This window comes from Pelophylax lessonae, assembly GCF_965119305.1.
Source record: "Pelophylax lessonae genome assembly, chromosome: 2".
Classification (NCBI taxonomy): Eukaryota; Metazoa; Chordata; class Amphibia; order Anura; family Ranidae; genus Pelophylax; species Pelophylax lessonae.
In genome coordinates, this window is record NC_138769.1 from 476,300,809 (window position 1) to 476,326,938 (window position 26,130).

Sequence of the window (26,130 nt, forward strand, 5' to 3'; positions counted from 1 at the left end):
TTTTGAGTCATCTTGACTAATCAGTCTCACATAAAGCTTTAGAACTGACCAGAACCAAGGAGGAAGTCATGACCTTAACCTTGTGATGTAGTCAGACAGGAAGCAGTAACTGGAGACAGATGACTTAGTGCTTCTACATTTCAGCTGACAAACCGGCCATAGACTGAAGCAGGACAGAGCAGCCCACAATCACGATTAGGCCACAATGCTAAACATCTTGTCACAACCAGTGAGCTCCATCTACAAGGAAACAGAGCAGCAGTCCCGAGCCGATCAATAAGATGAATGTATACAGAAGCACTCGGGAGCCATTAAAGTGTTCCCAAATACACATACACCTTGACCTTTTTCATCTAATTTAGGCAGTCAATTATAACATGAATTCAATTATGAAGCAGAGTGACTTCACAGCCAGGAAGAATGCAACTTGTGTGGGCAACTCGCTACTGGAAAAAACAAGAACACTGTTTTCTACTCTGTGGGCCTCAGACTATGAACAACGTCCGCATTTTTTCAAGGCCAGATATCTAAAATGAGACAAAACATACAAGTTGCATTAGGGTCAGTTACAGAGCATCGTGTATACATGCACAATTTAAGGAAATCCTAACTTTTTTTATTTTTTTATTTATGAAAAGAATGGTCTACCCAGCAAAAAGCTTAAAGAGTCAAGAATTATTAATGCTCACTGTTTGGTATCAGTTTCCTTGTGAGATTTGGCATAGATGGTTATAGCACAGCATGGGTGTACAACAAAAAGATTTACTTTAGGGGTTTTGTTCAGCTAGATATACAGTTAGGGAGAAAATTTAATTTATGCTTAAGCCCCACACACACGCACAGATTGTTGGCCGTAAATTGTCGGCCAACGTCCGATCGGCCGATTTTCGGCTTGTTAGTATGATGCTTCCGACAACCAACTGCGACTTTTCGGCCGAAAAAAATCTGGTGTGCAGGCTATAAAATTTTTGTTGGCCAACAACAGAACGGCCGATTGTTCCTCAGTCAGTACAGATTTCGGCAGACAAAAATCAGATGAGCAAGACTGGGCATGCTCAGAGAAGAAAAAACACACTGAAAGTAAACCAGCACATGACATCACTTCTGAAGTTGGTTTTTGTTGGCCAACAAATGTCCAGTGCAAGTCTAGAGCACATTTCAACCAACAAACAACACTGGACAAAAGACGGCCGATCGGTCGGCCAACAATCTGTGCGTGTGTACGAGGCTTTAGTGCTAAAGTTAGAGTTCATTTTTTTGGGGGAAAAGCCAACTAGTCATCGTAAACTCTAACTAAATCACATTTAACCACTTCCGGACCACCTGCTGCATATATATACGTACATGTATGTGATTTTGTGCACGTATGCTGCTCCCACTGTGGTTGGAAACAGCAGGAGCCAATCAGCAGGTCCGGCAGCCGATCGTTCGGTGGAATGACAGAATGGCGGTCTACCTTTGTAAACAAGGCAGACCGCTGTTCTGTCACAGAGGAAGAGAGTGATCTTGTGTTTCAGCTAAGCTGAAACACAGATCTCTCTTTTCTTCTAGTGCATCCACTCCCCCTACAGTTAGAAAGCACTCCCCAGGAGCACACTTAACCCCTTGATCGCCCCTGGTGTTAACCCCCTCTCTGCCACTGTCATTTATACAGTAACAGTGCATTTTTGTTTGCCCCAAAAAGTGTCACTTAGCGTCAGATTTGTCCGCTGCAATGTCGTAGTCCCCATAATTACCGATCACCGGCATTACTAGTAGAAGCAATAAAAAATAAATTAAAGGTCCATAAATCTATCCCATAGTTTGTAGATGCTATAATTATTGGGCAACCAATCAATATACACTTAAAAGGATTTTCTTTTACCAAAATAGCAGAATACATATTGGCCTAAATTGATTAAAAAATTTGTTTTTTTAAATTTGTAAAAAAGTTTAATTGGGTATGTTTTATAGCAGAAATTAAAAAATATTTGTTTTTGTTTTTTTCATAATTTTGGTCCTTTTTTGTTTATAGCGGAAAAAATAAAAACCGCAGAGGTGATCAAATACCAGCAAAAGAAGGCTCTATTTGTGGGGAAAAAAATACATTAATTTTATTTGGGTACAGTGTTGCACGACCGCACAATTGTTAGTTAAAGCAACGCAGTGCCGTATCGCAAAAAATGGCCTGGTCATTCAGGGTGTAAAACCTTCCAGGGTTGAAGTGATTAAAGTGTTACCAAACCTACAACAGTAAAATCAGTCTGTATATGCAGTAAAATATGCTTATTATACTCACTGTGGTACCTAAGGGGTTAATCCTCTGCATTGTGTAAAAAGGCTGTTTGATCCTGTCTTCTCTGATCCTCCCCTTCTTCCATTGCCCCCAAAACATCTTCAGATAAGACAGAGTTAGTGGAGTAATTTTGCACATGCTCAGTTTGGTGGGTATTGCTATTGAGTTTTTGTTTTTTTTTTCTTGGGAGGGTGCATGTGATCAGCACTGGGCCAATCAGCACTGTCCAGACAGAGGGCCAGGGGTCCTGCATCCTGATAGGACAACCAGTGCAATATGAAAACTCCTCCTACAAGCTTTAACCAGACACTGATAGAAGTCACAAGACTGCTATATACTGTCAATGAGAAAAGGTATTTAGAAGTGCATATTTACTAAAATAATTGCATTTCCATGTTCTGAGTACTGTGGGAGACCAGATATAGTGAATTCAGGCTCCTGGGTTTAGTAACACTTTAATTTGCAAAAACACTGAGCAGAACAAAGAATTACCTTTTTTAAATAAAATTCACCTCTCCTTTATCCCTTTTTAGGTCTCAGTGTTGCTAATCTGCAGCCTCTTTATGGCCACTTCCTGTCTATATGCAAGCACTCCGGTGACATCTACATGGAAATTCTCAAGATAAGTTTCCTGATGGTAATAATAGTGAACCATGCCTGCACAATGGGGTTGATTTACTAAAGCCAAATAAACTGTGCATTTTTCAAAGTTCAGTTGCACTCTGCAAATGGGCAGATTCTCTGCTGACTTCTATCATCCAATCATGTGTAAGCAAAAATTATGTTTTTTGTTTTTTTATTTTCCTTGCATGTGATTGGTTATACTTTGCAAAGTAAATTTTTACCTCATTTACAAAGCTCTGGGGCAACTGCTTTTGCAAAGTGCACAGTCTGTTGCCTTTAGTAAATCAACCCCAATGTGTGTTGAAATGGCTTATATAACAAGGTGAAAATGTTGGAAAAAAACCATGAAGCAGAATGATGTCACCTTATAAGGGATAGGTGTTGAGGATTTAAAAGTTACAGCATTATTTAAAAAATTTAAGCTAAGTGTAAAGGGTTCAGCATAATAAAGGTTGGGGTTAGAGGGTGTTTTAGTTTTAGGAACACTTTATAACATAGGGATACTTACTGTAGGTGAGCTACAGGATTTCCACATGTTCTAGGTGCCCAGATTTCAGCGCTGAAACCTGGCAGTGCTAAACATACCAAAATGTTGATAATTTTAGTCTGCAGAGTCCACGGGTGTGTCAAAGCTAAAGTAAATTACACAGTATAAGATTCATCCACCAAAAGAAATTTTGATTCTTTAATACAACATCATCGCAGTGTATCCCATGCAAAAAAATAAATCAGAAAACAAATTAACCCAAGGTATTAATGTTAGACAAAAAAGTTGACTAGCTCTATAAAAATGTTTAGTCATTACCACACTGTTCACCTTTGTGAATTTTAAGATATTTTTGCAACTAAGGTTTACACGGTATTCCTACAATTTTTTTTTTAATACCAAACATGTTATACTTACCTGCTCTGTGTATTTTGTACAGAGCAGCCCGGATCCTCCTCTTCTCAGGTCCCTCATTCCTGCTCCTGGCCCCTCCCTCCTATCAAGTGCCCCCAGAGCAAGCAGCTTGCTATGGGGCCACCCGAGCCCAGCTGTAGCCTCCGTGTGTCCATTCAGACACAGATTTGCCATTCGGCCCTGCCCCCTCTCTCCTGATTGGCTAACTGACTTTGATTGACAGCCGCAGGAGCCAATGGCGCAGCAGCTGTGTCCCAGCCAATCAGGAGGGAGAGTCCCCATTGGCCTAGGGACTCATGGACATCGCTGGACAGAGATAGACCTCAGGTAAGTATTAGAGGGTGCTGGGGAGGCTGCTACACCCAGAAGGTTTTTAACCACTTGCCGTCTGAGTACCGTAGTACTACTGCGGCAAAGTGGCTCGTTATCGTCTGACGACGTAGACCTACGTCGTCAGACACTCCACTCTCTCGGCGGCACGCACGCACCGCCGGAGGCTCGCTCCCGCTGTATTCAGTCACAGCGGGAGTCGGGTCAGGGGTGGAGCAGCGGCGATCGCCGCCTCTCTTCCCCGATCGTTGGGGATCTAGTGTGGAGATCCGCCTGCTTGTGTAAACACAAGCGGGCAGATCTCCCAAGTGACGGGCAGGGTCAGATTGCAGGGTTCAGCATAGCTGAACCCTGGATCTGTCCTTGTGTCACTCAGTCACCTCCCCCCACACAGGTTAGTAAGCACCAGGCATACATTAACCCCTCCCTCTCCAATAAAATTAACCCCTTCCCTGCCAGTGTCATTTTTACAGTAACAGTGCATATATATAGCACTGATTACTGCAGTAATGTCACTGGTACCCCCAAAAGTGTCAAAAATGTCAGTCAAGGGTCCGATCTGTCCGCCGCAATGTCGCAGTCCCGCAAAAAAAAATCGCAGATCACCGCCATTATGCGTTAAAAAAAACCCACCAAAAATGACAGAAATCTTTCCCTTTGTTAGTAAACGCAATAACTTTTGCGCAAACCAATCAAAATACGCTTATTGTAAATTTTTTTACCAAACATAGGTAGCAGAAAACAAATTGGCCAAAAATTTAAAAAAATTTTGATTTTTACATTTTTTGGGGGGAATTTCATATACAAAAATGTGAAAAATATTGTTATTTTTTCAAAATAAACGCTCTTTTTTTGTTTATAGCGCAAAAAGTAAAAATGGCACAGGTGATCAAATACCACCAAAAGAAAGCTCTGTTTGTGGGAAAAAAAGGACGTAAATTTAGTTTGGGTATGGCGTCGCACGACCGCGCAATTGTCAGTTAAAGACGCACAGCGCCGAATCGCAAAAAGTGGCCCAGACGTAAGAGAGCAAAATGCTCCGGTGGTAAAGTGGTTAATCTTAATGTAAAGAATGCATTAGGATAAAAAAAAAAACCTTCTGACTTTACGACTCCCTTAAATAATTACATTTTCCCAAAAAGTTACATTTAAAGGATGCCATGCATTGTAACTGTCACAGTTGCTTGTACTCTCAACCAAACTGTCAAGCCATCAAATGGTTGATGCCATAACTGATCACATGTGCAGCACCAGGACAACTTCACATCAAACAGAGGCCAAGATGGTAACTTCTTTGGCTGTAAAAAATAGGAGGCTTTAGTTCTGCATTAAGAAGAACAAACTGTTAGCCAAGGTTCCAAATATGTTTTATGCAGCTGCTGTAAAAGCCATTTGTCTTTGGTCCAAATATTAAAGGGGAGCAACCTATTAAAAAAAGACAGGTAAGAAAAAAGTGCCGTCTCTTGCCAAATAATGGAATAAATATCCTTGCCATTGATGTAAGTGTCAGTACAGTATATACATCAGTCTATGTCTGCTGTTACAGCTTTTTTATGCATTCCATTGAAATACAATAACAGCAATATTCCCTAAGGCGAGAACAGTATAGGGGGCACATATGAGTATTAAATTACATCAACATGTTTGTTCTTGTACATGTCATCACAGCAATGAATAATTAATTCCATTCCAACCTCCAGTCCACATGGTCAGGTGAGGAGGAAGTAAAGTGCACGTATGCGGATCTGGTTATTTGGTGTAATAACAGAACAAATGGATTGGATTTAGCTAGATTTGCGAAAAGCAAACTGTAGGGGTTTTGTTGTTTTGCTAAAATAAAAAAATAAAAAAACTACCACATATGTTTGTGGTGATCACTAGATGACCCTAGTTTCAACTCTTCCCACTCCAATTCTAATCAGGCAGTATGATTGATTTATTTCTATGAATAACATTTACTAAGCACTGTTGGTCATAAAAAGTGACTGTACTTTAGGAAAATGTAATATTTTTGACACCTATAAGATCTTTTCATCTCCTGAACTTTTCATAAGCATGCACATTCATGTTTTAGGCCTGTTTTTAGGGTGTTTTTACAGCTGCTTTGAGGAGCATCAGACTTTTTTTTTGGCAGCTTAAAAACGCCCCTTCATGTTATTCTATGGTCTCATGCACACTCAGACGTTTTTAAGCTGTAAGTGGCATAAGCTGCAAAAAAAAAACCAGGGCCAGCGTGTTCTGAGGACTGGCGTTACAGCTGTAAAAACATCTGATGCTGCTAAAGGTTGTTAAAAGCGGCTTAACGCTGCATACAGAGCTAAGCCGCGTCAGGCGTTTTTTTTTTTTTTTGTACATGTCAAAGTCCATGGTTTCCTATGAGAGCCCATTGATTTGAATTGAAGTGGCATCCAAGTCAGATCATGATGACCCAACTTGTGGTGCGACTTGTGTTCTGAGGATCTTGATGGAGAACTCCACACCAAAATGGGAAAAAAATGGCGTAGGCCCCCCCCCCCAAGTTCCATACAAGGCCCTTTGAGTCTGGTGTGGATCTTGAAAAGAAAGCCCCACACAAACATGAAGAAAATAAAAATGCGTGACCCCCCCCCCCCCCTCTAAAGGACCCTTCGGCCTGGTATGGATTTTAAAGGGAAACCCCATACCAAAAAAGAAACGGTGAGGGGTCCCCCACCAAAATATATACCAGACCCTTATCCGAGCATGCAGCCCGGCAGGTCAGGAAAGGGGAGCAAGCGCCCCTTCTCCCTCCTGAACCATACAAAGAGATATAATAGTGGTATGGCGCTTATAGATAATGCAGGGGAATATACAATAATAACAATGATAAAGTGGGGAGTGGTAAGTCTGGAATGGATGGCCAGGACAATATTCAGCGTATTGTTATAGGCTGTACTGATAATGAGCACAAGGTGGGGATTATAAGTCCATTGTGCAAGTCTCTGAGGATGAGAGGGAGATAAAGAACTGGAATCCGATGAAGGATAAGCAGATACAGGGCAGATCCAAGGATTGATGGATGGATGGGTCACAATGCACTCTGGGCTGCTGTCCGGGAGAGTGAAGTCGACTCTGAGCAGTAGATAAAGAGAAGAGGGAAGCGCCTCTTGAGTGTGGTAAAAGCACAATTTATTACAAAGCGATATAGTATCTTACATAATAGTAAGCAGGTAAATACATGGCTCTCCGAGGGCGGCTGCTGGGGGTTGCATCCAAGTCGACACTTGAGAAAGGAGAGCGCAGGTCCGGGACAGGACTCTCGCGCATGCTCTGAAACTAGTTGTGAAGCCCAGACTGCCCACACCAACCTGTGACGTCAGACGCCTCCGCTGACTCCTGGCCGCTGCACAAGTCTCCACCGCTGCACGGCACCTCCGGAAGGACCCAGGAAAGTCTCCACCATTTTCCGGTCATCAAGCCTGCGCCTGGACACCGGGATACTTGGATGCAACCCCCAGCAACCGCCCTCGGAGAGCCATGTATTTACCTGCTTACTATTATGTAAGATACTATATCGCTTTGTAATAAATTGTGCTTTTACCACACTCAAGAGGCGCTTCCCTCTTCTCTTTATCCTGAACCATACAAGGCTAACACACCCTCAACATGGGGGGGGGTGCTTTGAGACGGGGGGTTCTGAGAGACAAGAAAGCTTGAAAACAGGAGGTCTTGGGAGGAGCAAAGACAATTTGAGTGGTATTTAGAGACAAGATTGGTGATGTAGCTCTAACTATGCTTGAACGGGCTTTCATTCCCCTTCTATATCATAATTTAACTAGGAAAATGCCTACTCTTACCTATCCTGAGGGTCCTGCTGTCATCAGAAGTCTTAAGCTTTCACATATTTTCTATATCTTCCTTTAGAACACGTCAAACACTTTTCAGACCTACAGAATATATTTATTCTTTAAAGGGGTTCCCTTGGGTAACAAGATGCAGACCAGACTATTCACAAGGCAAACCAAAAAAAGAGCCTAGGATCCAGTGTCCAGGGGGCCCAAATGCAATCTTTATTCACCTGCACTAAACCATGGCGATAGCATAATTGCTCAAACCTGTGCACCTGCCTGTCACTTCACAAGGGTGGATGCATTTGGTCTAGCAGTTGCTGTCTGATAGAGAGAGACCATGAAAGGGCAGACAATGCAAATATAGCAATTTCTCAGGATTGACTGCAATCCTTATTGATATAGAGAAGTTTGTGGGTGGGCCAAACCACTACCTTGCCAATGATTCAATTTTCCCTTAATTCATCTCTGATCTACAGGGCTTTTTAATACCCTATAAACAGAACAACTGAAAGTCCAAGTCATATGTACTGAATGATGGATGTCTAAAATATATGCACGCCTTAAAGGGGTTCTAAAGGCTGAAAGTTTTTTTTTCACCTTAATGCATTCTCTGCATTAAGGTAAAAAACCTTCTGAGTGCAGCTCCACCCCCCCCAGCCCCCCATTATACTTATCTAAGCCAAATCTCCATCCAGTGCTGTGCACGAGAGCAGTTTCTCTCTCAGCTCTCTCCCTCCTCATAGGCTCAGAGACAGCATCAGGAGCCATTCGCTTCCACTGCTGTTACACTGCGCTGGCTCAGGAGCAAGCCCACATTAGCGCCCCATAGCAAGGGGTTTGCTGTGGTGGGCACTGGGTGGGAGGAGAGCCAGGAGCGCTGGAGAGGACAGGAGGATTGGGGCTGCTCTGTGCAAAACCATTGCACAGAAGGTAAGTATAACATATTTCTTTTTTTTTTTTTTTAATTAAGGGTTTACATTCACTTTAACATTAACAACAATCAATACATATAAATAACTCAAAAGTTAACCTTTTGCTGCACATAACACATATGCTGTTACATGGGCGATCCTGCCATGAAGCTCCTTGTTCAAACACTGTTTCCTAAATGTCCTCGTGTGTTGTCACATGCACACCCGGAGAAGACTACAAACAGTTGTGCCTAAACACACTGGACAGGCATTGTCCAAAGTAGTTACTCTAATGAAGCTGGTGAAGAACATCGTTGAAGCGAGTACTCACAGACAGTAAGTGACTGGAGGAATTCAGCAGCAGCGCTGAAAGAAAGGTATTTTTATTGTTTATGAAACATGGAGCTTTGGTAAAATCAATGTGATCTTATTTGAGTAAGAGTTATTTTACATTGGTCAATAAAAATAGCAAGTAGAGAAAACCATTATGTGGCTTAAATTTGGTCCGTTTAAGATATTAGTACATTACTTTGCACAGCTCTAAAATGCTAATTTTTTACAGTCACATTGCCATGTTTTTACTAGCAACAGAACACATTTCAAACTCGGGTCAACTCTGACCTGTTCATCTAACAATCACGTCTAAATATACTCTGACAGTCACCTACTGCATGATATTTGAGACCTCTGAGTGATCGTAGGTTCAGCAGAGACTTGAAGGGCATTCACTTTTCTTTCAGTAGGTCACTTAAGCTGATTACAAGACATATTTTGCTAAGACAAATACAGCTGCATAATGCTGCAATGCCAAGAGAAATCACATTGAGTGAGCAGGCATATTTGTATTATTAAGAACCCAGACAGGGGAAATAAAATTAAACAATGAGTTCTATACCTGCAATTCCTAAGTAGGTTGCTGAGTAATATTTCAATATTTTACAGTCCTAGCTCTGGCTGTTAATCAGGGTCGATTGCCCAAGCAATTTAAGATAAATTTGGCAGACTTGTGGGTATCCATTTTTTTCAATGATTGCTTGATCCACAGCATGAATGGATGTACACAGTAACCCCCATGGTTACCTCCCATTTATCTGTGGCCACAGACAATGTCCTGGGCTATATTATTTTGGTAAAGTAGTAGTACACCTAATGCATAAATTGCATATATTACCTGACTGTGTCAATTTGCCTATAGGAACAAAGTAACACAGTCTCTTTAAAGTCCACCCTCAACCCCACTTATGCTTACTATTCTCCGTGCTTCATCACCACTGTTCTCTCACAGCTGCCACAAAATACCCAGTAATTCCAGATAGAGGTTGGCCATGATGCAGTGCTCAGATCCAAGTGTCCAATCATTAGGTCCATACTATATCACGTGAGGGAGGAGGTGATATCATTACCACTGTGTAAACTCTAACACCATCTGATATGGATATTACACAGGGTTTGGGCTGTGGAGCTATGGATCGATGGGGGGGGACACGTAAAAGAATAATATATGTATATTTAGGTTTGGATGTGAGCTTTAACTAAACCTAAAGAATAATTCCAGGCATGGCTATATTCAGGGGCATATCTACCGTGAGACAAACGAGGTGTTTGCCTTGGGTGGCATTTTTCAGGAGGGTGGCACGGCCTCCAGGTGGAAGGGCAGAGACAGCTCTTTAACCCCTTCCCTTCCTCTCTGTTGTTGTACCGGGATGGTCCCATCACTCCGGTATCAATTTTTAGAGCCGGCGGTTGGCTCTCTTGTAATAGCAGTCAGAAGGGCTTACTAGCTGTTCGATTGCTATTACAAGAGGGGACACCCCCATCCTGCGGCTCTCTTGGGCTCTCCTGTCCCACAGGAGACCAAAGCAGCCAGCTGGTGCATTCACCGACTGGCAGGACAGCCAAGCAAAGTCAGGATCGGCTTTGATGGGCTGTTCCATGACACCACTTCCAGTTTACTCGGAAAGTATCAGCGCCAGTTTTTAAAAATCAAAAGCATTCAAAAACACTGATCTGAATGTTTTTAGGTGCAGAGGAGGGATTTAGGGTTTTATAGACCCCCATATCTCTCCATAAAGAGTACCTGTCACATACCTATTGCTGTCACAAGGATGTTTAGATTTAGATTGTCTGTGACGTAACGCGTAGGAGGAGCTAGTGACATGAAGCATTTCTACACGCAGTCTGTCATCACCCACAAGCTGTCTCTGTGGCAAGGGGAGAGATCAGAAGCATCGGCTGCATCTTGTGAATAGTAGCCGTGGTGAGAGTACTGGTGAGAGTACTGGCTGTTATTGGAAACTTGAACTGCAATTTACCTACTGACCTGTCATGGGAACAATGCATCAGAAGGTTAACCCTTACCTAGATGTAAGTAAGAAGTGTTTTTAAGGAAATAAAGTCTTTGATTGATACTTTCATTTGGACCTTTCTTCTTTCTTATATACATTGAGCTGATTGCTATATGAAGACAGTCCAAGGAGATATCATAGGATATTTAAAGGCTTTGTCTTTTTATACTGAAGGTGAGTGCACATTTTAGCCACACATATTTGTTTTTGTTTGGTGGCACACTGCACAGTGTTTTTTTATTTATTTATTTATTTTTTTACAGAGGTGTTATTGTTTTTTTTTTCACCGGATATCACTTCACTTGCATAATTGCACATGTCACAGCATGTTGGTTCATATGCACTGCACTGATTGATGAACCTTCTATGTCACTTATCTTAAAGATAATTTACTTTTCTTGACAATATTACACTATATGCTCTTTATTTTTTATTTATATATCTGGGGAAAATACGCTGAGAGGAGAAGTCTCCCAAACAAGAGGAATTTTATCACAGTTTGTCTCAAGCACTGACTCTAATTGCTAGGTGAGGTGAGAGGTAAGAGCACCAGATTATCCAATCGATGAGTGGATGAACTTTTCACAGACTTTTTTATTGAACTTTCCTTTTTGGACTTTAAATATTATATATATTTTTTATCTCTGCACTTTCATTTTTCAATTCGTTTTATTGCACTTTTTGGCATCGTTTTGCACGTTTAGAAATTCACTGCAATTGGGAAGTTTTTTTAAATATATTTGTGCTTTATATTTATTCAGCATTTCATTTTTACTTGCTTGTTATTTATTTATATATTTTGAAGGTTTATCATATTGTTTTTTTCTATTACACTTCTTGGTTTATCATATTATTATTTTAGCTTCATCACACAACTGAATAGCGCACTACCCTTTGCTTTTATATTTCTTTTTGCAAGCTCTTGAGTACTTGTGTTGGTGAGTGCTGCAGTTCATTTATATCCCAGCAGCACACCTGTTCTGTTTATTTATACTATACCCTGTCTTTCTTCATTGTCCAACCAGCGAACACTTTGCATTAAAGTGGAGTTCCGGCCACGGGGGTGAAATTTAGCTAAAAATACCCCAGGGACAGTTAGGGCTAGTACATTCCACAATGGATAGCCTCTGTACTGTCCCGGGTCGCACTTACCTTTTAGAAGAAATACTTACATTGAAAATTTCTTCTCCAGCGCTGCCATCTTGGATGTGGGCAGCTTAAGTCAGCGCATCCTCTTCTGTGTCCTCTTCCGTGTCCTCTTCTCCCAGAATGCGCCTGCACCGGCCCCGCTCATCACTTCCCGTGCGGGCGCGTCATCCCTCCACAGCTTCTGGGCATGCCCAGAAGCTGTTTAGCAGGGAATGAGGCGCCGCACCGGAAGTGACGAGCGTGCAGGCGCATTGATTCCTGGGAGCGATGACGTTCAGCTCCCAGGAATCAATGCAAAGAGGAAGTGACGGCGTGGGACGCAGCCGCAGAGGGAGGAAGTGGAAGAAAGGTGAGTATATTTTTCTTCAATAACAAGGTAAGTAAACAAAAAAAAAATCGTAACTATCCATTTCTTTTTCAGGTGACCAAGAGCAAGCGGATGGCCCAAAATCGATTATGTCGATTTTGTGGTCGGAACTCCGCTTTAATTCAGAAATTGTAAAGCATTCTCGGAAGGGTGCCCATGCTGAGCGACTGACTTCCTGTGGTGAGCAGGAAAGCAACCCCTTGCCGTAGGACCAGAAAGCAAGTGGAAATCATTGAAGTAGTGGTGTTTACTTCAGTGAAATGCAGCTTCCAGAGGCTTCAACCAGGTATGGTTTAGACAAATTTACATCAGTCCAAGCTGGATAATAATATATGTGTATATATTCAGAATGTTATATATATATAATATACAGTAGCCATGCCTGGAACTATTCTTTATTCACTTTGCGCGAGTGTACAAAGTGAAATGGTTTCTGTAAATTGGCCTAATTGTGTTAATATGCGATTATGGTTGCGTGGGGTAGACTGATGCACTACAGCAATGTCTGGATGAAGCACTGATGTCCTCAGCAGGTGAGCTGTGTTTCCTTAAAGCATAGTTCAATTTTCAGTGTTGATCAGAGTGTACTTTAAATAAATGTTTAGTCTTCACCATGAACCCCCGGGGATTGAGTTTTACCACATGGTATTTGCAGATCTCTGGCCACAGCTGATGTGCAGATGGGCAACCAACTTGAAGTACTAAATCATCAGGAAAAAATTGAAAACAAGCAAAGAGCGGGGCATACATTTAAGAATGAAGCACAGGCAGAAGTTGCAGAAAATGAAGACAAAGTGATCCATGAGACAGGCCAGACTTATAACCAGAATGACATAAACAGTCACAGAATATGAAGTGCTAAATAATACCAGGTGGAACATTTTGCTCAAAAAAGTGAGGCATTACACTCACATCCCCACTTCTACTTAGGTCTGCCCATTGCATGTTTCATTTACTGGTGATCTAACCAGTTTTGTGCACTACTGGAGTGATTCATGAAAGGCTTTGCAACATAACCCTGGCATTGTAGTTGTATATAGAACTCCTGTGCCAAATTATTTTAAAAACTGCAACAATTTTATAGCTATTTCCGATGTGTGTGACAGTTTCATAAGAATTAATTTACTAAAAGCAAATAGATGGTTCAGTTTGCAAGGAAAGTTGTACTTTGGAGAGGGAATTTTCCACAGAGCTTAGTAAATGAGGTGCTGACTTCCATCATCTAGTCATATGCAAATATATATATATATATATATATATATATATATATATATATATATATATATATATATTTTTTTTTTTTTTTTTTTTTTTCCCTTAAAGATTAAGTATTCTATGCAAAGTGAAATTTCACCACATTCACTAAACTCTGGGAAAAATTTCCTTTTAATATGCAACTTTCCTTGGAAAGTAAATAGTCTGTTTACCTTTACTAAATCAACCTCATAGGGATTTACTAAAGGTAAGCAAAAGACAGAATGCAAGGGCTTGAAAGCCTAAAGCCAAACAAAGTGCACTAAACCTTGTTAAACCTGTCCCAAGTTGATGATGGATCAATTAGGAACCATCAAATCATAGCCCTTGATTGCAGTGGAAAATATATAAAAAATGATATATAAAAAAATGTAATAATAACATACTGTATATGAACCATATAGGTCAAGAAAGCCCAGGCAATAATGATGTGAACAATGCAATGTGGGTAGCCTGGATTGATAGAAACTAACAGCTGCTAGAACTATGAAGGTGCCACTTGGTAATCAGAGGGGGCAGAGGTAGACACCTGTGGTAGCTACTGTGTATGTACCTTACCGAGTGACATTGGTGGCTTTTACTTCCAAATTTGGGTACTACCCTTGGCGTTCCCATGGATCAGTGACAGTGGCTCCTTTCATCACAAGCGCACTTCTATCTCCAACCCGGTGGCCAAGGCTGGGGCTTCTCTGGTTACAGTTTGGCAACTCCTGGTCCTCTGATATCCATTGTGAAATGCCTGGCACATGCCACAATTGTGATTGCATTTAATCTTTTAATAAATGACTTTTAATTTACTGCTTACCTTATGAGGATTGCACTTTTTTCTCCCTGCGATTTACTAAAACTGGTGCACATCGTATCTGCTGCAGCTGTCGATAGTAACCAATCAGCTTCCAGGTTTTATTGTCTAAGCTTAATTGAACAAGCTGAAGATAGAAGCTGATTGGTTACTATGTAGAGCTGCACCATATTCTGTTTGCACCAGTTTAGTAAATTGCCCACCTTAGAGATCTTATTTGCAACACTTTCCCAATATGTTGCTATGGCTGCATTAATTTATTAAGAAATATAGCCATATCTGATGTAAGGAAACTGGAGGTAAACAGGACTTGTTTCATCTTGGAATTAACTGTGTCGCACATCTAGCAATTCTGGAGCATCTTTGCGACAAATGTAGGTACATGTTTCTTACAAATACATGAATCTGCACACAAGGCATTTGTCCTGTGGATGTGAGCCTGTGCCACTCTTTATGAATTTCAGGGTATATGTTTATGCTGTATACTTATAAATTTTCAGAGGTTAATTATCCATAGAACAAAAAAAAAAAAAAAAAATTAATGTAAATAAATGTATAAACTATAAATAAACATTTTTTTCCAATTGATCTTTATTAAAAAATAATATGTAAGACAGAGAGCAGAAGGTTTTCCTGCATATTCTCAGTCATTATTTTACATGCATACATCTATGTGAACTTATGACATGCATCTCACAATAAAATCAAATGTACGGCTTCCAAGAGCAATTTTATGAAGCAGTCTAGTGTAATAACTGCTATCAATCTTAGGATATTAACTGTTCATCCTTGGTTTAGAGCAAACACTGCAGTAACAGACTGTTTTTCTTTTAGACAGACAACCTATAGAGATACAAAATTAGCTTGCGGCAAAGCCAATATCCCTGGATACAACATGTGCACTTTGAGTAAGAAAATTAGCTGATAATCCCCTGTTTATTTGAAAAATTTTTAATAGGTTGTTAGAGATAAAGCCATAAAATCTTTTTCGAGAGTTCACCTTGGAGCTAATTGTGTTAAGAGAATATTTTTCCTCTATGTGAAATGAAAAAATAAATTGTACTTAGTGCTGGGACTAAAGTTTCACAAACAAAAAAAGGCCTGTTTTTTCACTATTTAGTTGCCTAAACCGATACATTGTTCCAATCCATAACCAAGTTACTGAGAGGCTCTTCATTCAGCCAGCAAATAATCATGTTTTTTTCTCAGCTTGTAACAAATGCCAAACCTAATCCCCTTCCATAATCTAATAAATGGAAGTAAGTGTTGACAAATGTACCCTCAGTTAAAATACATGCAAAGAAACTTTTAACCACGATATATATTTCACACACACAAACTGTAGTTTAAAATATAGTTCAGTTAAAATGATGTGTTATGGTAAACTCCAGTTAGTAATGTATATGAGCTTATACAAAAAGGTGAATAATTGTGAAGCACTAAAATCAATTCAAATTAACTATCATTTATCCTACTTTACGAAGCTGAAATCTGGTTTACTAAATAAATTGATGCGATTTGTTAATCTTGCAAAACGACATTCCTATGCGCTCGATTTTACAGACATTATCATCCAAATCACATTTTAAAGGGGTATAGAGTATTGCTGCTACCATAATTGTAGTGTAATTCTATTCTATTCCCACTACGTCGCTCCGACTTAGGGGGCGACCTGTGAAGTCGCGTGCAGCGCAACTTCGGCGCGACTTGCACGGACTTCATAAAATGAATGTCAATGCAAGTCGTCTCCAGGTCGCCCCAAAGTAGTACAGGACCCTTTTTCTAAGTCGGAGCGACTTGTGTCGCTCCTATTAGAACCGGTCCTGTACTACTCAATGGACCGCGACGATGCACGACTTGCCAGGCTGACCAAGTCGCCTGACAAGTCGTATTAGTGTGAACCGGCACTTAGTGGGAAAATAATCAGACACTTTGATAAATGTAAAATAAACAAACAAAACCCTATGGTTTTGTAGAAAATATGACAATTTATTAAAATACGTATATAGTGGACAGTTGGTTGGCCTGGCCAAATATTAAAGTGTATACTGTATAGAGTAAAACCTTTTTATTTTAGTAAATTGTTATGACCCCTGTATTACACAGTTAGACATAGAAGACAATGTTGTGCAGAATGTAATTCATTGCCAATAGTAGCATAATACTCCAAATACTCAGTCACTACCACATACAACTGCGAATATATAACAACCACTAGTGAATGTTTGCAGGACGACCATGGTTAAATATTGCTATACGAAAAAAAATCATCCACCCTTATACCCACCTGTCCCAGTACCAACATGATCTTGGCTTGTCAAAATATATGCATGGTTTAGTCTCCAATCAATCCAATGTAGAGTTTGTACATTGCTGAAGATACAATTCATGTTTCTCAATGATTAGCCCAAAAGTTTCTTAAGAAATTGTAGGATAGTATTTTTAAATGCCTATAAGTTAGACATATTCATTGGTGGCTATAAGATAATACATCTTCTTTATCATGTTTTTTGTATTTAAGGGTTTGAGAGGCAGCATGGATAATTTAATGGGTGTGTCTTGGAATAACTCTCAAGCATTAAAACGTTTTTTTTTCTAGATTGCTAGACTACTGTCAAAGAGAGATGGACTGGTGGACTACAACTTTGGCTGGATAAAAAAAAAAAACGAATTTTAAATACCCAGGCGGTGCTCCGTGTTTGCATCTCATGGATTTGTTTTCAAATCTCACTGATGAATATCTTTAAAATAGCCTTGAATCCCATACTACAACTAGGAAACATGGAAACAAAATGCTCCCAGTATAAATACATATACGCATAGTAAAATATGAAATATAATTTGGAACAGTGAATCATAACAACTATTCAGTGGTAAAGATGGAAAAATTAGTAAAGCTAAATCATTTTAATTGTTCAGTTGTGGAGTTTGTTTTGAGTTTAATTGATATCTGGAGAAATACAGCAAAAGTCAGAAAAAAGTGTAAAAAATGTTATGAAATATCAAGTATGGGTATCATGATGTCTGGAATAAATCTATCATATGTGGAAATTAAAAAAAAAAAAAAAAAAATCAGCAGAATGTCATAAATATGTCATTATTTTAGTTTGCACTCTTTGCTCACACATAAATAACACAGGTATAAAATATAAAAAATATTACATTCTGTAATAGTTTATGGTGTGCGCAGTGTGACACGTTGCTCCTAAATTGCAAATCTCAGAAGCAGATTAATGTGCTGGTATACAGAGCAGTCAGTAAAACCGAAATGAAAAATTCTACCAAAACAATCTAAAGCTTTGCCTTTCTATTCAAGAATTAAAAGACCTTGCCACCACCCTATGCCTAACAAAATAAGTATAGTACGAAAAGGTGCTTATATATTAGCCTGGCTGCCTTTCTTGATGAATGTTGCACTGTCAAAAGTGCTGGAAATAGATTTTCTATTGGCTGGGGAAGCTTCGCAATCTGCACTGACAGTTTTTGCAGCTCACATAAGGCTTTTTTTGGTAGCTCCAAGACCTCGGTCGACTTTAAGACCAGGGAGGAGGATCAGCTGAGTCGTTTTGTAATGAACAACCTTCAACAATCCCAAAAGTGTTGCAGGTGCTTAAAAACATAACATTTATTTCATAGCAGTAAAAGTTTATAGCATGGCAGTGTAGCAAAACTGATAAAGACAACCCGGAAAGGAGCCACAGATGAGGTCATCCCTTTCCTTTTATTTCTCTAACAATGTTCAGTGTTAGCCTGACAGTGCTGTGCAAAGTGTTAAAGCCCTGATTGGCTTACAGTGACACCCCCACTCTCAGTCTGATATCAAGAAATTAAGTTATGGGTGTTTGATGCAAAAAAAATGATGTAGCAACCTCCTAGATAGGCTGCTAGAATGATAGGTAAATTCTTGATTGATTTCTTTGGGCTGTTCTAGGATTTCATAGGCTGCAGGTTTGATTGTTTCTTTCTGCATTCTAGAGGCTTCTAGAACATAGAGAGGGCTGAAAAGTCAAATAAGCAGCCGGAATATTTATGGTGCTTCAACCAATCCCAGTGGAATTGTGGCCAGTAGGTGGCTGGAGGGAGACATAATAGCCGGAGGCCTGGAGCAGCCCTGTTCCTGTCCAGCATGGAAAAGTTCCTAGCCAGAGGGGCTCTGCCCCTCTAAGGCAGTTTGCTAGAATTTGCTGATGTTCATCGAGGTCCCAGCTCAGGTCAAGCTGAGGGGCCTATTCCTACTCTTCTTTGGAGCCAAATTAACAGTCTCACCAAAGGATCTGGTCTGGAGGAATCACTGAAGAGTGTCTGGTGGAAACTAGAAACTGAGTAGTTTTCCTGAAGCACAGAGAGGTCTGAAGAAAACTTGGAAGCTCTGCTGTCCTGGAGAGAAATTGTGAGAATAGACCTAAGCTCAAGATCTATTGACTGTGTGTTGTTTTAAAGGATAAGAGACAGCAGTAGCTCTTTGTGGAACACCTATAACAGGGTCTCAATTCTGGCCATTTACCTGTGATAAACCTACTTCATGGTCCCCAGCCGTGTACCTGTAGGCTTCCAGTCTACCTGTACTTGTCCTGCAGACATAATCATTAACTGTGCTGCAGTCATCATAATTAACTGTGCTGCAAACTACCTCATAGTCCTCGCTGTGAGATTACAAACTGCTTTTGTTTAACAACTGCCTTATAGTGTCCAGTTGCGAAAGATAGACTATGGTTTTTCTGAAATTTTGCTAAAGAGAAGAGTGTACTCTATCCACTAGACTGTTTACAGAGCCGGAGAGAATAGACTGTTGCTTGTGTGACTGGTGGCCTCTGCACTGTCTGGAAAAAAAAAACAGGGGTCTGAGGCTCCTTCGGTAGTAGCTTTACAATTAATTTTTATTAAAAACACACAGCATTATATTTCGTTTTTTTTTATCTTTTTATCTGTCTGATGTTCAGCTTTACCAAATCTGGGCAAAGACAGATTTGGATAATTAGCATTAGAGTCAACTATCTATCACACAGGGAACAGAAATGACTTAAAGTTGTTGGAATATTAGAGGAAGGAGGAGGTTACTATATGACCACTTTTATTGGGACAAAAATAAAATCAGCGAGCCAACCAAATGTATTTCTACATGTCTTAAGGGAATTGCACAACAATTCTGTAAGGGGGAGCAAACAGCAGCTTGTATAAAGTGTATGCAATAAATGCTGGGCCCTACAGATAGGCAAAACTATAGGCAATAGGAATAGGAAAAAAGACCAGGTAAACTTAGGCACTGAAGCATTATCTGGCAGCGCAGTCTGAGATTCACCTATGACAGGAAGGTTTGGAAGGTTGCTGTAGGTATGTGAATCTGAAGCAATTTGCCCCCTTACCTCCATAAGTCGAGCAAACTTCAGGCTAATTCAAAGATTCCAAGCACAGTATGTTAAGGACCTAGTATTAGTGTCCATGACTAGTATTTTAGAACTGAGAGCAATATATATAATTGTTCTTTATTCGGATAACAAATGAATGTTAAAGATAACCTGTCACTAACCTAAAAATGCAAAAAAAAACAAAGGAAATTTGACTGCTTACTTTTAGAGTTTTTCCTTTTCCTTAACCTTTTTTTTTTTTTTTTGCCATGAGGTTAGCCTCTGAACTTGCTAGAAAATCTAACTTATTTAAAATATGTAATTATTAGGGATGATCGAACTTTTCAAATGTTCGGTTCAGCCAAAACACGCCCAGGTGTGTTTTTGCAGCTGGCGTTTTTTTTGGGCATTTTTTTGGGGTCTTTGGTGGCAGGCAAAACATCTGAACTTCTGTATAGGGTTATATATACACACACACTTATATGTATTTATACACATACAGACATATAGGTGTGATAGGAGCGGAGACATATTGGTGTTCATTATTTCATTAGCGCAAGCATAGTGTTCTGGTACTTTCACACCTATATATATGTATGTGTATGTATATATATGGGTGTATGTATATACCCCTACACAGAAGTTCAGATGTCATGCCTGACTCCAAACATGTCCTCAAAAAAGCCCTATAAACGCCTGCAGCAAAAAGCAGGCTGACAGGCGAGAAGCCATATCGCTGTTCTGTAAGTGACCTAAGAGAAACGATCTTTTCTCTATAGCGGTCACCCTGATATGGAAGGGTTTTGTCACCCTGCCATAGCAGTCAGAGTCAGTTAACCCTACACTACACTACGGTCCCCTTACACTTAACACTTTCCCTACAGAAACTAGATTATTAAAACTAACTATAGTGGAAAATAGCACCCTAAGTACACTAGATATCCCTTTCCTCACACTAAAAATTTCTAAATGACACTTTGTAGCAGAAGTCACAGAACTGCTTCCATTCTCTTCCATGTCCCTGTATTACAATGCTAGGAATTTGACGGGGGCTATCTTATATACTGGGGGGCGTATTCACTAATGATTGGCCTATGGACCCCCTAGTCATTCCAATCACATTCCTAGCATTCTCCTGCCCCCTCAATTGGCTTTTACTGATGGTTCTGGTCCAATCACGGGCTTTTAAAGCCTATTTCCTGTACCATTGCATTTTGGTCGGTTCTGGTTGCCGAATTCCGTACTTTTTCAGCAAAAAGTTCGGAATTCGGCCGAACCTCTAACAACCAATATTCAGGTCAAACCGATGGTCGACCCGAACCGTTCGATCATCCCTAGTAATTATCTAGCACAGCCCCCTTCCTCCTTCATAGATGAGAGTTCTTCATAGACCTCTCATCTTCTGGTAGTGTCTAATTATTCTCTGTGCTGTCCTTGCTCCTCCACTCCACCTTCACCCTACTATTTTATGTAGCAGTTGGAAAAAGGAGTGGAGGGAAATACTATTCAGCAGTCATTCTTAAACATGGTTTAGTTCTAGGGTTGCTCCAGAGGTTGTTTGGGGTTCCTTGTTCTGTGGCTTATTGACCTACCATCTGAGGGTGCTTTCTTCATTTCAGGGCCAACACCATTTGGCAAATCTTTTTATCTGTCTGTAAGGGTGGCAGTGTGTGTGTGTGTGTACTTTCTTACTATTAATCCCCAATTAATTCATTTTAACAGGGGTTCCATGGGGACTGAAAATTATGTCATGGGTTCTCCTGGGGTAAAAAGTGAGACAGCAGAAAGGACTGCTAAAGACTGTCATTTAAGTCTGCTGTAGCTGCTGGCATCACATCCAAGATGGTGGTGCCAGCAGCACCTCTGGGCTTTTGGATGTCTAAGCAAGTAAGGCTTTTACAGGAAAATAGCCTGCCTGAAATATTTTAAATGTACATGTAATATTATTGGAAAATTGTTGCTGAAATGAATACACTGGCAGCAGAGTCTCATAAAATTGCCACACCCGCACCATGTGAAGCTGAAACAGACCTAAAAAAGACAGTTTCATTATCTTCATTAAAAAAAACTTAATTATGTTATACAGAATAAAACTGTCCTAAGAAGTAAAATTAAAATAATACTTCAGCTTTTTTTTTATATCCGTGCAGCATTACAACTGCAGAACACATAAACAGTATAACCATCACTGATCCTTCAGCAATTTATTAGCATGTGTACTTTATTTAATGTAATGGCTTATAGGATGCAGCAGAAAAACACCAGCATTTGTAACTCATACATCTGTCTATTGGTGACAAATATCCTAAGTGCTGGCCCTCAATATCTATTATATTGAGCAGCTGGAGGTTTGTTCAAATTGCTTTAACAATGTACACCTTCCACTAGCAATAAAATGACAGGAAATTTCAAAGTTGAGGAAAACCCTCTCAGCTATAGTCCCGGGTGCAATTTGTCATTACTTATTGAGACTATGCTGGTGGTGACAAGGTGTTGGTGATCATGGGAGCAAAGCTCAAGTTCTCACTGTTTGAGAAGAAAGTTTAGACTTAGAAACCTCCAGAGCCAGACCCTAACTCGATTCAATCCATCATCTATGTACTTTTGTTGCTAGATACACAAACACATGAAATATTTGCCAGAAACAACAGTATTGCACAATGCATAAGTAGAGTGTAGGTCCAAATAGCAATCTTTTATAAAGAATGACATAGGTGATTTTTCCACTTCTACTGCACCATTACTTGAGTATACATGTTAATTACAAAATGCCAAATACTATAATCATTTCCTTCACTTGACTGGTTTGTATTATTTATGTCATTTGTTTGCCGAGGTCAGCCCTGTACTGCCAAATGTGTACCTTCAACAGATGCTGCATTGTTTTTTGAATTTGTAGGCCAACGGTGACTAGAGGAAGTACTTTTTTATGTGCATTTATTTTCAGGACAAGATTTTTAGAAACCCACTCCTTTTTTCCAGGTCTAGCAGTAATGATACACAGGGATTTAGCAAGATGCTGTGAAAAAAACTGCAATTTGTGAGACGCAGAGGACTGCTCCATTGGTACTCTGCATTAGAAGGTAAACTAGTATGAGGTCTTCTTCAAAAATTCGCTGAGTGAACTGATCTGCACAGTGCTGATTTGCCAAAAATAAATAAAAGGTGGCCATAGATGACTTTTTTTTTTTCAAGTAGTCAGTGGGCTGCTCGGAAAAAACAAAAAGACAAACGGATTCCTCTATCCACACAAGTGAGGTGGATAGGGGTATCCTTCCCACTGGCGTATTGTATTTTGACAGCGGGATTCCTCTGCCGTCAGAACACATTGAATAATAGCTGCAGCTGATTGGCTGCAGCCACTATAAACAAAAGTTTTACAACATTCCCGTTCGACGGATCTTGATCTTTCAATCAATGTTGAACGGTGATGACCACACATGGATCAAAATTCTTCTGGTCCCTTTTGAACTAGACACATTTTGATCCATCTATGATGAGCTTTACACCCACAGCAAACCAGCCAGATATGCCAAAAGCATTGATCTGTACAAACAAGTTTTTTCATATCTAAAAATAGCCCCAACATTATTACAAGGACCTGTACCACTATTATGCTGAGTTGATTTATTGGATTAAAGTGGGTCTTTAGTTCAAATTTTAAAAGCTCACTCATCAGACAGCTGAATCTTTTATTTTCATTATGCTGATTGCTACATTTAGGTGCATTGGTACAAGTAAAACATGTAAAAAGCAGATTTGTGAAGATAGAATGCCATTAGCTGTTAGGTCTCATTCACATACAGCAGCTTTAGAGCAGCGGTATAGAAATGAAATGCATATAAATTACCATAAATTTTATTTTGTATGTATGCATTTCATATGCATTTTATTTAAAAAACGCATTTAGCAGTTTCTAAGCATTGCAGCACATACATATGGTCCACTGAAATCAGACAATTTTAGGATGATTTACTAAAGAAAGGGCTCAAGGTTTTTTACCTTTATGCAGTCTATGCATGAAGGTAAAAAACATTCTGTGTGCAGCAGCAGCCCCCAGCACCCCCAATACATACCTGAGCCCCATCTTGATCAAGTGATATGCATAGGGGTCCTCATTGGCAGTGGCTCTCACTACTGTCATTAACAGCCAAGTGAGCCAATGTGGAGAGAGCAGGAGGCAGGGCTAGAGCTACTGCTCTGGTTGAATGGACACACAGAGCAGAGGCTCGGGAGCAAGCCTGCTTGGGTGCCCCCATAGCAAGCTGCTTGCTGAGGAGGCACTTGGCAGGAGAGAGGGGCCAGGAGCACCAGCGAGAAGAGGAGGATTGGGGCTGCTCTGGGCTAAAACATTGCACAGAGCAGGTAAGTATAACATGTTTCTTATTATTTTTTTTATTTTATTTTTTTAAGATCCCTTTACTTAAAGGCAAATAGGCAGTTCACTTTGCAAGATAATTTCTAATTTGCAAGCTCAGTGAATGTGGTGAACAATCACTTTGCATAGATATTCACAATATGATGATGGAACTCAGGAGAGCTTCAGCACATTCATTAAGCTAAAGGAAAGTTCCAATGAAGATCTTCCTTTCAAAATGAACAGTCAATTTGCCTTTAGTAGAACAACCCATTGCATGTCAATTAAATAACATTCCATTGAAAAGGGCGTATATATGAACCCATGCATTTTTTCATGCAAACATGTGACCAAGGCCCTTCATTACTTCACTGATATTAATCCACAAAACAAAACGCAAGAAATATTTGGAGAGTTATCATTTTCATAAAACAAGCAGTTATGTTGATTATGTAAACTTCATATTTATCCATTTCAAGGCACTGGAAATAAACACTCATTTTATTTTAAATGTGTTTTTCTTTCAATGCTTAATTGAAGCGATTGATTTCCTGATGAGGCTAAAAGATGAGAGAAGGTGAAAGGCAGTGAACCTTTAACAGAAGGAGAATTTGAGAGGAAGGTAAAATGGGTATTAGATGTGAGAAAGTTAGAAGATAATGATAGATTACAGCAAGGGGAAAAGGTTGGGAGAGAATCCTATAAGAGGGGAGTTAGAAAAGATTTGATAAGCAAGATTTAACCAGTTTACTGCCAAGGGAAGCTTTAGAACTTAGATTTTTAAAGGGTCAAATAAACAAGGATGTCAATGTGCTGAAATAGGTGTACAATCTCATTAATCACTGTTCTCTTCTGTAGCTTTATGTAGAGAGTGAAAGGTCTGGGAAAACAAGGTAATTTGTGTACCTAACACTTCAATTTGACCAGTTATACATCAAACCACTAGTCCTCTGTACAAATTAGAATTAAGGAAAAACTGTGCCCTGCTACAGCTGCTGGTTTTTAAATGCGGCCAATTTCACAGCCATGGGCATTAGTTGGGTTTAGTAAGGTTGGGTTGTGGAAGAGACTAATGATGTAGGTTGATGACCAATCACTATTATTTCCCCAGGGATAAGCAGCTTGGATGAAATCCCGCTGCTAGCTCTATTCAAACAAATATACACATTTATCACACAAGTATTTATGTAACAGTCAACCAATACACAATCCTCTGGGAGAGTGAATCATGCCTGCATGTCCAACAGTCCTCTTATGTCTATGGCCAGCCTGTAGTTACTTAATCTGGACCCACTGGCTACTGGCATTCTGCTATCTTTCCAGGCACCCTAAAGCTTATTTCAAGTGAGGAATCAATCATCTTGGTTGGATATTCCCAGGAATAATGAACAATAGCATGGTGTGATCTGTGTTCTCAAACTAATGAATGTTTACCCAACATGCAGCCTCCAGTGAAACAATCCAGATAGAGTGTCATTCCCAAATACCTGTGGGTATTCCAATAATCCCTCATGCACACAGGGATTTAGAACACATTTAACACTAATTTTAAACTGGCAAATTTGAGAAGTTAAAAAAATTGTTGTGTTCTATGGTGCTGTACACACTGTCTTTGATGTCTGCATTTATGGTTCTATAATATTTATTGAAGTTTCGGCTAA